Source organism: Mus pahari, chromosome 11 (assembly GCF_900095145.1).
Source record: "Mus pahari chromosome 11, PAHARI_EIJ_v1.1, whole genome shotgun sequence".
Taxonomy (NCBI): domain Eukaryota; kingdom Metazoa; phylum Chordata; class Mammalia; order Rodentia; family Muridae; genus Mus; species Mus pahari.
Genome location: NC_034600.1, coordinates 25,387,197 through 25,400,735, shown reverse-complemented (window position 1 = coordinate 25,400,735; position 13,539 = coordinate 25,387,197). Strand labels below are relative to the sequence as shown.

Here is a 13,539-nt window from a genome sequence, read left to right as displayed (position 1 = left end):
CAACCACCCATAATGAGATCTGATGCCCTCTTCTGGAGTTTCTGAAGACAGTTACAGTGTACTTACATATAATAAATACATCTTTAAAAAAAATTCCTTTGAGGGCTGGAAAGATGGTGCAGCAGTTAAGAGTACAGGCAGTTCTTCCAGAGGACCCAGTTTCAATTCCCATCACCCACTTGGTGGCTCACTCTGACACAGACTTGTCTTATGGGTGGTCAAGAAACCCTGCTACTAAGCTTTGAGTCTGACATCACCAGACAGCCCTGAGCCCCTTTGTCAGCGAGGCTTCCTCTTTTCTGGGGGATCCTGGACCCCACTACCTGAGGAATGTCACATAGCCCTGAACCTGAGACTCCTGGACTGCCTCCCCCATGCTAATGAGGCTCTCAGCAGCCTCCACCTCCAGCCAATGGCTTTTGCTCACGCTGGATAGTCTCACCCCCTCCCCCAAAACTATATAACCCTTGGTTCACCTCGAATAAAGCGTACGCATATAAGCCCATCCCGAATAAAGGTATATGCACGAGCTAAGATTGTCTCAGAGAGCTGGTTCATTAAAGACAGTCAGAGAAGGCCTTTGCCTAAGAGAGCCCCACCCCACCCCACACACACTCCCAGCCAGAGCGGGATCCTGCCCATTCCAGACTTCTTCAACCTTCCAGCCCAATGTGCAGCAGTTTGGACAGCCTGAAAGGGAGAAAGCAGAGGACTCGGAACCACAGTGGACCTAGATTTTTGGATACAAATTTAGAATTTTATTATGTGTGTGTGTGGTGACTTGAATGAGAATGGCCCTCATTTGAGTGCTTGGTCACAAGTTAGTGGAACTCTTCGGGAGAAGTTCGGAGGTACAGCCTTATAGAAGGAGTTGTGTCACTGGGAGTGAGCTTTGGTCTCAGTAGTGTCTTTTCTATGCCTTCTGCCTGTGTACCAGGATGTAAAGTTCTTAGCTACTGCTACAGAGCCATTCCTGTTTGCTTCCTACCATGATGATCATGGACTAATTAACCCTCTAAAACTGTAAGCTAAGCCCTGAATTAAATGCCATATAGATGTAGATATATAGATGCTTAGGTCCTGGCGTCCCTTCACAGCAATAGATCCGTTATTAAGACAATGAACTATATTAAAATCGTGCCCTTTTACCACAAAGTGTTGTGGTGTGGCATACACACATATAGACAAACACTTGTGTAGTAAGAATTTTGGTTTCTTAAAAAATCCAATTATGAGCCGAGCAGTGGTGGTGCAAGCCTTTAATCCCAGCACTTGGGAGGCAGAGGCAGGTGGATTTCTGAGTTCGAGGCTAGTTGTCTGGTCTACAGAGTGAGTTCCAGGACAGCCAGGGCTACACACAGAGAGAAACCTTGCCTGAAAAAAACGAACCAAACCAAACCAAACAAAAGACCCAATTATGTTATGGAAGTATGTTTTTGTTTTAGTCCCAGGTGTGGGCTATGGAGCTGCTTCAGAGTGTCCACAGCAGCTGACTGTGATTCGTCTCGTGCTCTGGCAGGGGAGGGGCGTCGTTCTACCAGCTGAAGACAGTTTCTGTTTGGAATTCTGGGGACTCTTGAGAATGTATAAGAAGGCCACAGCCCTAATTGGTGGATGACCGCTGCTCTTCCTGCTGCTGCTGGCTCCTGCTGTTGTGTTTGCTGAATTGCTGGCTGGAGATACCCGACCATGAACATTGACTTTGCCTCTAGAGACTCCAAACCCCTAGTCAGCAGGAAGTAGTCTAAGGAGATCTGAGCTCCCTTTCCCCTTTGACCTTTCTTCTCTTCCTAGTGTTTGGGGTTGGAAAGGATTAGGGTGGAGAAGAGTGGTAGATAAAGTGGACAAAAAGTATCGTTACACACACACACACACACACACACACACACACACACACAGATAGATGATAGTTAACAGATTGAAACATGAAGCTAGCAATGACAGATGACTTTTGACCTTTTGTTCCTAAATTCCCTAAGCTTTTTGTGCTTTTGTTTCTGTTCAGAGTCTCTATGCTCACTTTATATAAAAGCTATAATGGAGGGGCTGGAGAGATGACTCCACATGGTTAAGAGCACTGGCTGCTCTTCCAGAGGTCCTGAGTTCAGTTCCCAACAACCACTTGGTGGCTCACAACCATCTGTAATATAAACTGATGCCCTCTTCTGACAGGCAGGTGTCCGTGCAGACAAAGTACTGGGTGCTGAGGGTTACAGAAGCCTAAGAACATGTTAGAAACACTGTGTTAGTACTTCAGAGTGGTGGCTTTTCCTCCCTCGTGAGCATAGAATCCAGAATCGAGATTACTGGGTCAAAGGTCATATGGACTTTCCATTTGTAATTGTGCTAGATTTTGTCCAATTCTTCCCAAGTTGTGTACCAGTTTACACGACCACTCACAAATGTGAGCGGGCGTGTGCTCTTCACAGACCTTTTGATTATTTAGAGTTTCGTCAAGCCGACAAGAAAGTGAGATCATGCCATAGCCTTAATTTTGTTCTCATGAGTGAAATGAAACTTCGTTTTTTTCTTTTCTTATTTTCTATTAAAAATTAAAAACTAATCAGTTGGAAATGCTGCTTGTTTTGCTATGTAGGAATCTATCATTCCTAGGGGGGCCACGTAGGAATTTGCTCTGTTTCCAGCCCTCTCAATCAACCCCGATTTCGTTTCTACCCTCCAGTTTAGTGTATAATTATTCAAATTAGCGATGAATCTCTTTGGCAACAAATTGAACCTCTGCAGAAAATGAACCAAGAGCCATAAAGAGAAAAATAGAAGCTGAATTTTTAGCCTTTGAATCAATCTGGGCTTTTGAAAAACCAAACAAAAGACCAGAGCCTCTCCAAATTACTGATTTACACAACAATGTACTCGCAGCTGATGTTTTTCCAGAGTTAACTAACAGCTTGTAGCTCTTTTCTTCTAGCATGAAAATAGATCATATGAACTGGATTCGTTCCTTAAATACATTTGTTTGGGCAGCTCCTTCCGTCACTGAAGATTAATCCCCCATCTGTATAATAACTTGGGTGATAAACATGCCCATTTTTCTGGGTAGAAAACCAGATTCTCATGAGTGTCCCAGACTGAGATCAACTGTCAGGATGCCTGCCAGTGATGGACGGTTAGCCCAGTTTCCAGTAGCAATACTTTAGGCTCTATACTTTAAAAGTAAACAGTTGAAATACAGTCTCGGCTGCATCTCCAATAAAGTTCACTCCTGAGCAGATATATGACTTCACAGTTGAGCTGTTTCACACCTGTGTTCTTCTAGTGCCATTTTCTCTGTCCAGACCTGACGTTTTCCATCTCTAAGTCTTAGAGAGTGACTTAGTAGGGTTTCTATTGCTGTGAAGAGACACCATAACCAAGGAAACTCTTGATTTTTTTTTTTTTTTTTTTTCGAGACAGGGTTTCTCTGTGTAGCCCTGACTGTCCTGGAACTCACTCTGTAGACCAGGCTGGCCTCGAACTCAGAAATCCGCCTGCCTCTGCCTCCCGAGTGCTGGGATTAAAAGGCATGCCGTCACCACGCCTGGCTCCAAGGCAACTCTTATAAAGAGAACATTTAATGAGGGCTGGCTTACAGGTTCAGAGGTTTAGTTCATTATCATCTTGGTAGGAAGCATGGCAGCATGCAGACAGACATGGTTCTGGAGGAGCCGAGAGTTCTACGTCTTGATCCAGAGGCAGTAGAAGGAGACTGGCACACTGGGTGTAGATTGAGTTTAGGAGACCTCGAAGCCTTGCCCCTACACTGATGCACTTCCTCCAACAAGGCCACACCCAATAGCGTTGCTATCATCCAAACACACAAATCTGTGAGAGCCATACCTATTCAAACCACCACAGGGAGATTGTTCAAGACCATGGAAAACATGAAAGTCGGGACTGGAATAATACTAAGAGCCACATTTTTGAAGCATGACCATTTGCCAGACTTTGTTCTAAGAGCATTAAGGGCATCACATCATTAAATTTCCCAGCAGCCCGTGCAGCATGATTTATAATTACTTCCTTTGAACAGATAAAGAAAGCAAAACTTCAGAGGTTAGACACCTTACCCAAGGTCATCCAGTTGAAGACATGTATGTTAGTACCTTGTCACTGTCCGGTGTGTCTTCTGTCAGAAGAGGGCATCGGATTCCATTATAGACGGTTGTGAGCCACCAAGTGGTTGTTGGGAATTGAATCCAGAACCTCTGGAACAGCAGTCAATGCTCTTAACTGCTGAGCCATCTCTTCAACATGGCAGACACGACTCTAACACTGAAGTTATGTTGTCTTGCTCCTCACACTACTACCTGTGACACTTCTGAGAAAATGTGATCCAAAAACCTATGTTACTATTTATTCACTGATTAAAATTTTATGACCTCGGAATCCACCTCTGTAAAAGCTTCAAGAGGCTGGAGCTCTGGCAGCTCGGTGGCTCTGTGCACTGGCTGTTCTTTAGAAGGCTTGGTCCCCAGTACCCATGGCATGACTTCCTGTAACTCTAGTCCCAGAGGGGCTGATGCCTTCTTTTGGCTTCCAACAACTTCACAAAAGTGATCCACAGACACACGTGCCTGGAAAATACCCATCCATATAAAGTAATTTTTAAAAATACTAAAAAATTTTAAAAAGGTTTATTAGCATGTCAGATCAGTGTTTTGCCCTGAGTCCCACCACAACCCCTAGCATCCATTTCCGGAAACAATATGTACCCCTTCTTGGCACAACACTGCCTAAGAGAGAAAGAAACAACAGCCGTGCACTAATTCTTAAGTGATTAGGAATGATCCAATCTGGCTAAGTTAAAAAAAAAATACCAATATGGTTATTTTATTAACAAAATTTTAGTATACCAGGCAATGGTGGCACATGCCTTTAATCCCATCACTCGAAGCAGAGACAGGTAGATCTCTATGAGTTCAAGGCCAGCCTGGTTTACAGAGCCAGTTCTAGAATAGCCAGGGCTACCCAGAGAAACCCTGTCTCAAACAAAACAAAACAAAATATGTTAGTAGATGTTCCATGCAATATGTAGAACTTTTTTATGCTAAGACATTTTCCATTGGCAGGCTGGGAACAGCTTGTTAAGTCAGTGACTAAAGGATGGGAACTACATTCCTAGGATTTCTGTTTGAAAAAAACAAAAGCTATGCATGGTTGCAATCTACCACTTGTCATCCCACTACTGTGGAAGTATAGAGAAGTGAACCCTTGGGACTTCTTTCCTAACTAGCCTAGCCTACTTGTTGAGCTCTGGCCCGAGTGAGAAATCTTGTCTCAAAAACCACCATGTCAGGCTCCCTAAAGAGTGACACCCAGATGCTGGAGAGATGGCTCAGTGGTTAAGAGCTGCTCTTCCAGAGGTCCTGAGTTCCCAGCAACCACATGGTGGTTCACAACCATCTATAATGTGATCTGACATCCTCTTCTGGCACGTAGGTGTACATGCAGATAGAGAACACACACACATACACACACACACACACACACATCATATATCTATCTATCTATCTATCTATCTATCTATCTATCTATCTATCTATCTATCTATATATCTATATATCTATATATATCTATATATCTATATCTATATCTATATCCATATCTATATCTATCTATCTATCTGTAAAATCAATCTTTAAAAAAAAAGAATGACACCCAAGGTTGAAGTCTGGCCTCTACTTGTGTGTAAACAAACATGTATCTGCCACATGTGAACACAAAAAAAATTCATTGTTTATCCTAATTTCCAATTCAATGAAGGGTCTTTTTTTTTTTTTTTTCCAAGATGGGGTTTCTCTGTGTAGCCCTGGCTGTCCTGGAACTCACTCTGTAGTCCAGGCTGGCCTCGAACTCAGAAATTTGCCTGTCTCTGCCTCCCAAGTGCTGGGATTAAAGTCGTGTGCTACCACGCCCAGCCTGAGGGTCTCGTATTTGATCTGGAAACTCTACCTCCATTAAAAAGAAGAGATCTGTTGTGTGTGTTGAAGACATGTTTACTTTTACTTTGTCCTTTTCAGTATCATTTGAATCATTTCCAGTTACCAACATTCTTGAAACCTTTCCCTAGCTAACATATAATCATAGTTATACCAGTCTTTACAAATGTAATAATGGGATTACCATAGTATAATGGATTTATTCCAGAAGAGTACTTATGTGAAAAAGTTGGGTTATATTTATTATAAGTGTTAAAGACAAACAACCATTGTACATCAGTCACTACTATCAGAATTTTATATCAGTTAATGGATCAATAATCACAACAATAACCTTGTAGGTATGTGCACCTGTTTTACACAGGGCAAAACCTAAACAAGCAAGATTAAATTATATGCTCAGAACAATGTATAATCTGTTTGGTATTACACTGCTTGATATGGTAGTCAATAACAGAATGTGATAGTTCAATTAAATGAGAAAAATTATAAGTCAGATTTCAAGTCTTCAATACCTATATGTGACTGCTGGATACTGTATTGGGCATTGCATATAACATAGTCCCATCAATGCTGATAGACCAGCTTCAGGAGTGTGTGGCCTGTGCCCTAAGCTTAGAGGGGTTTTCATAGTTAGGTTTTGTTTGTTTGTTTGTTTTAAAAGATTTATTTATTATATATAAGTACACTGTAGCTGTCTTCAGACACTCCAGAAGAGGGTGTCAGTTCTTGTTAGGATGGTTGTGAGCCACCATGTGGTTGCTGGGATTTGAACTCAGGACCTTTGGAAGAGTAGTCAGTGCTCTTAACTGCTAAGCCATCTCTCCAGCCCGAGAACCACTATTTTTACAGGAAAACCTTTATAAAGTTGCTCGTAAAAAAGCAAAACTACAACCTGGTCTACAGGGTGAGTTCCAGGACAGCCAAGGCTACACAGAGAAACCCTGTCTTGAAAAACCAAAATAAATAAAATAAACAAATTAATTAATTAAAATAAAAGCAGAAATAAAGCACAATATAAAAACAACAAACAAATTATTGAACCCTGTGCTGTATATCATTGCTACAACAAAAAACAGGGAGGGAGTTGCTTATGTTGGAATTTGTATTTTCATGATCACACATTCCTGGTAAGGATCTAAACCTATCCTTCTATGAATTAATTCTCATGTTCATTCATCTGGATGTCCACAAATTCTTAGCCAAAACTGACCTTGGGTCAGGTCTGTAAAGCAAATAAGATAGGATCTCCATCTTCAAGTAGATTACATTCTGATGAGAAAAGTGCCATTAATTGTTCCAGTGTCTGTGTTAGAGGTGTCAAGGCAGGACAGCAGGGCAGCGAGTAAGGACCAGGCGAGTCTTCACAAGGGCTTGGCAGAGAAAATGACTGGACCACCACTGTCCTTCGGTCCCCTCCCCAGGTCTACTGAATCTGGCCACCAGCGCCAGCACAGAAGTACTCCAGAGAGCCCTGTAATAAATAGTATATTACACTGACACTGTGATAGTGCAAAACATACAGGCTGAGTGAAGAGCTGAGAAAGCTGGAGTGCAGCTCAGTGACAGAGTGCTTACTTAGTTGAGGGCTGGGATGTAGCTCAGTGACAGAGTACTTACTTAGCTGAGGGCTGAGTGTAGCTCAGTGACAGAGTGCTTACTTAGCTGAGAGTGCAGTTCAGTGACAGAGTTGAGGGCTGGGATGTAGCTCAGTGACAGAGTGCTTACTTAGCTGAGGGCTGAGTGCACCTCAGTGACAGAGTGCTTAGTTACCATGAAAGTGGGCCCTTGCTTTGATATCAAGAATGTAGGAAAAAAAGGAAAATTGAGGGTATTTATCTATTTTTGTTTAATTTTACACACATCAACATTTCTTTCTGGAAATAATATGTTGAATACATAGAATGATAATGGATGGAACAATAGATTCTGAGCCACGTGTGTGATAATCTCAAAGTGACAGTTACTAATTATACCCCGTTTCTTACATAATTACACCCTGCTCTTGAGAACCTGAACTTCGCTGTGCAGTATCTTTTAACCTTCTGATGTGATTTAATCCAGAAAGAAATAGCTGCTCCTCTCCTATAGAATAGAGATCTGAAGTGGAAGAAAAGCTCTTTGTACTTGTATCCAGATAATAGTTCATTTGTTAGTTATTTCTCCTTGTTAATTACTAGGATAATGTTCACAGAAGTCATAAGATTCCCTAATGTTCCATTTCTTTCTTCTCGGGACCATTTGTTTTCCTTCCTCATAGGTATTTTTTTTTTCTTTAGACACAGTGATTATTGCTGAAATTTCTTTAAAGCTATCTATACTGCATTTTTGACAAAAGGTAACACATTGGCCTATTGTCTTGTTTTTATGGCATGTGTGTAAAAGCATCTTCTGTTGATGCCCTGTTCATTTTAATGTTTTACTGTTACCATTGTCATAAAGCCACCATGGAACAAACACATAGGAACAAAGAGGGGTACACATCAGTGGGATTTGGTATTTCTGGCAATGTGGGGTCCTGCTACTATGTTTAGATTTACTTGAATTAGACACAAAAAGGTGAATTGCAAAAGAACTCAAGAGGCTGTTGAACTTCAAGAAACGTTTTCTATCACACCATATATTTGTTTTATAAAGGTTTTAATATGCTAAAATGCTAAAACTGTGGATTCCCTGTACGTGTTGGGGAGGGGTCGCATGTTTACCTGTGTGCACATAGGTCCAAAGGATAATGTTTGTAATCTTCCATTTGTGCTCCACCTTTTTGGAGACAGTCTCTCACTGAACCTAGAGCTCGCCAACTTGGCTAGACTGGCTGACCATTGAAACCCAGACATGTCTCTGTGTCCCCGGGTGTTGAGATCACAGTGCCAGTGCATGGATTTTTCTGTGGGTGCTGGAGATCTGAACTCAGCCTCCTGTGCATGCAGAGGAGGCTTAGCCACTGAGGCCCCTCCTTATGTTTGTTAAAAGCGCCCCACATTCTGACCATGTTTATCATCAGCAACTGGCTGCTTCGAAAGAGAGAACGGTAGCATCCCCGCCCCTTACTCATCTCATTTTCCTCCTCCCCGCTGGTTTAAAATGGTACCTTTTGTTTTATCTCCATAATTCATATAATTTTCATCGGGCACAGCTGATGTATTAAACAATCCCCTATCTATACCGCTGCCATCCTCAATATTTTTTTTTTTTTTTTATGGAAAGTAAACTACTCCCGAAATGTCCCTCTGTTCATCAACTCCTAACCCCAAATTACTACCACAGTGTTAACACTGGCTGATTTACAGCCCATTCTCAATCTCTCTCATAAGCCCTCTGAAAAAGGTAAGTAGGAACGTACCTAGAGAGTGACATCAGTGGCCATCAGTACAGCAGGGGTATGGGGGAGAGCTATGACCACTCATACTTAAAATATTGATTCTCTGACTTTTCTAAGTCTAGAATATTCTAGGATGCGAGATATAGACAATCAAGCTCGGGTGGCTTTTGAGCGACTAACTGGCTTTTGGGAACTCGCGATGAACAGGAGGTCCAGGAAAAGCAACAAGGAATGATGGGCAAGCTCTCTGCCTCCAACAGTGGAGCACACAGCAGAAGGGCCCGCCCACCTCAGGACCCGCCCACCTCGGGGCCCAGCAGCCAGGCTGCTCATCTCCCTGCTTTTTGCAGGAGCAAAGGGAAAGTTTAATATTCCGAGCTAAACATCTGGCTTGACAGCAGGGAGCGTTCAGTTAATGGTGGTTCAGAGGGAGTGCTGCGCTCGCAGCTGTTACTTCTTGATCAAATAATTGCAGTTTCAAATGGTAAATTATTATGTAGGTTTGGAACCGAATGAAATCGTGGTGTCGTAGCTCATCTTGATTTAGTGGTATATAAATAGGTTCTGGGAAAGAAAGGTATAAGACTTTAAAAAAAAATGTAATCATTATAAATGGTGGATAAGCCCTCTTTCCAAAGAGCCAAAGGGATAGTGCCAGGGAGCTATCGCATAGCACCGAAGGACACGGGTCACGTGGCAAATTGGTGCCCGCTTATATTTTCTGATTTTTCGTGGAAAGAAAACCCACTCGTAAGATGTGGTATTTGGAAAGTTGCTTTGCTCACACAAGAAGCTCAGTTGCTATTGACAGGACCAGGACAAGAGACAGGAGCATCTCTCTTTAGGAGACGATTCCAAAGCCCTGGATAGATGGCAGGCTGTAGCTTGTCTGTAGGGCCTGGTAAAGAAGAAGGAAGGAAGGAAGGAAGGAAGGAAGGAAGGAAGGAAGGAAGGAAGGAAGGAAGGAAGGAAGGAAGGCCATCTGTTCATTTCTCTTGCCTGTGCCTGCAGAGGACAGTGCGGATAACCAGGTCCCAAGCAGTCGAGGGAACCTTCGGAGCCTGCAAGGCACAGCGCTGAGGACAACAGTTCCTGAGGAGAGATTCCTGGTCATGCTGCGCGCCCTGAGGTCCTCTTCCTGTGGTCCGTTGCTATGGTCTATACTGGAAGTCCACACTCTTTGGTCCAGGAGGCACCGAAAAACAAAGGGAGTCAGAATTTCAGAGGCGAGAGAGTCCAGTAACAGAGTCCCAAGACTAAGTTTGTTGAGTTGCGGTGCCACGAGCTAAGAGGCTTGCAGGCCCGGACAAGGCCTCCAGCATAAGTCTGCATGAGGTTCCTTTCTTGGAGCCTCGGGAATCTAGAGAGTTTCACCCTGCTGTGTGTCTCCTCCTCGGTACATCCCAAAGAAGATCAGGAGTCAGATCTCGTTAAGGATGGTTGTGAGTCACCATGTGATGTGGTTGCTGGGATTTGAACTCTGCACCTTTGGAAGAGCAGTCGGGTGCTCTTACCCACTGAGCCATCTCATCAGCCCTTGTCTTCTATTTTCATTTGCTATAAAAGTTATGATAGAATCAGTCATCGGGTTACACATTCCATTTTTCTTTTTATTTATTTATTTTTTTGGGGGGAAGACAGATGAGTCTTTTAATAGAAAAACAAAACAACTCCCCGCCCCCCCCCCCCACCACCACACACAGTCATTGACTGCCTTCGCTGGGTGTGTGTGAGTCCCTCTGAGGCCCCAACCCTAAAACTGAGCAAACAAAAAAAAAAAAAAAAAAAAAAAAAAAAAAAGTCCCCCCCCCCCCCCCCAAATCCAAAACCACACGTGCAACAGTAGCAACACACATTTCTTCAGTCCAGACAGCTCTGAGTTTCAGTTCTTCGCCTTGGGAGGTGGCCTGTACACACCCATATCCACAGCGTGGTCTCCTTCATAAGGCTCTAGCGTCAGCTGCTCCTGGGGCTTCGTGTTCTCTCGCTGCATCTTCTTCACTTCAGATGCCAGCACAGCTTCTGCTGATGCCGTGGAGTCAAGGCAGTTGGCCTTAATGGAAATCATAAAGTGTCCTCCATTCCACAGGAAGGTGTGGGCATTCAGGGCCACAATCCGGGTTTGGTCTGGCTGGGTCACATCGGCAAAGATGACATCCACCATTGAGATAAGCATGCGGTTTTTGTGTGGGTGTTTTTGTGTGGGCATCTTCAATCACAGGAATAATGTTGGTCCTCTTCTTGGTCAAGTTGATGAGGTCACGGCCAGAGCGTTGGGAGAACTCAACAGCGTAGACCAGACCATCCAGGCAGACGACAATATCAAGAGCACCTTGCCAGCCCCCCCCCCCCCGGGCTTGATATGGATCTGGTCTATACCGCCCAGGATCGCTGCTGCCAGCTTGGAGCAGAAGGGGTTCCAGGCTCTGTACTCAATTTTGTCATCTCCTTCTGAAATAGAGACTCTCTTCTCTCCATACACAGACTCTCCAGGGACCAGATTCTTTGTGACAAGGGCATCTTCCTTTCCGCATGCTGATGCGGCTCCACCATCACATTCTTCCCTGACTGGTTTCCTCTCTTGCCTCCCCAGCCACCACCTCGATCCCGGTTGTCCCCAGACTGGAAGCCCCCACCTTGTCCACCGCCACCTCCTCATCCCCTGAAGCTACCACCCTCTCCACCACGACCTCAACATCCACCGCCAAAGCCTCCTCTGCCTCCTCGTCCACCTCCTTTACCGCCTCTGCCACCAAAGCCGCCCCCACGGGGGCTGAAACCTGGCTTCATTACTGCGTTCTGGTCGCACGACTCAGGCAACCTGCGGCGTCCCCGACACCACGAGTCTCAGGCTTTCCCCATTTTTCTATCTACAACCTCAACCTTCCCAAACCATGGCCTTAATTTTCAGTCTGTGACTGTGTGGATTCAAACACTCTGCCTCTTACTCCATTTCTTTCTTAAAGATTAATTAATTAATTAATTAAACGTATGTGAATGTTCAATCTGCATGTCAGAAGAGGGCATCAGATCACATTATAGATGGGACCGGACTACCATGTGGTTGCTGGGGACAGAACTCAGGACCTCTGGAAGAGCAGCCAGTGAGTGCTCTTAACCACTGAGCCATCTCTCCAGCTGCACCCCCACACTCCCTCTGTCCCTTTCTTAACAATGTTGCTTTTCCTTTTCTGCTCCTTCTGGTTTTGGTTTTGTGCCTTTTCACCTCAGAGTCAATGAAAGGAGCCCCAGGGCTTGGCTTTTGAAAACTGAAGGCAAGTCTAATTGTTCCCCTCCCTACAGTTGACTAGAAAAACAGAATAGTACTCTGCCTCGCTAACTCTTCTCAGGAGAGTATAGAAAGAGTATTTAGGCTTGCAGGCCGTGTGGTTTCTGTTGCGACCACTCGGCCCTGCTTTGGTAAGGTGGAGGTCCGTATAGACAACAGGTAAACAATCCAGTGTAGTCATGTTCCGGTAAACTGTTACTTAGAAATAAAGAAAGCCGGGGAGACGGAGGATATGAGCCGCTTTCCTCTCTGCTGGCTCTACCTCCTGACAGACGAGTGCCCACAGAGATCACTCTGTGACCTGGGAAGCAAGCACTCACCCACGACAGGGTGTAAACTGGTTTGTCATCTTTAATACAAATGGGTTGTCCTGGAAATGAATATGTAAACTGGCATTCTTGTTTTTCCAGAAAAACGTAAGTCTTTGTGAATTTCCTCTGTAGAACAGAAGAACTTGATGTCTGGAACTGGGTAAACAGTCAAAGGCCTCAGTCTAAACCCTCCCGGATGAAGGTAGAAGAAAATGTCTGCGTGACAGACAGGTCGAGTTAAGAGACAGGCAGAGCTCCGAGGTGAGATGGTTTGTTTATTAGGGATGAATGCTTGTGGAAGGTAAGAGAAGGGAGCTGCTCAGGCAGAGGAAGGTCTAAAAGGTTTTATCTGACATAGCACAGAATTGTGGGATAATAATATCCCAGATGGATCAAACTCACGCCTCCGGTATACACTGTCACCAAATGTCCAGAACCCTGGGGAAAGGGAACCTTTGGGCAAAACCACCTCAGGGAATAAACATGCAAGCAAACAAAACAGCAAAACAAGGAGCTGACCGTTTACCCAGGGCCAAAGGTCAAATCTTTCCTTGGTGGAGATCTGGGCTATTGATCTTCACAAAGTACATTCTCCTGTTATATCATTGATTGAGCCACCTGATAAGGAGCTATAGAGCATTTAATGATTAATGATTGCTTTTGTTATTTTTATTCTGG

The 13,539-nt window shown here is 44.0% G+C and overlaps 1 pseudogene; it reads right to left on the bottom strand.

Annotated features, from left to right (window-relative positions):
• Nucleotides 1–11,081: 11,081 nt before the first annotated feature.
• LOC110329185 lies at nucleotides 11,082–12,107 on the bottom strand (annotated as a pseudogene).
• Between the last annotated feature and the right edge of the window lie 1,432 nt (nucleotides 12,108–13,539).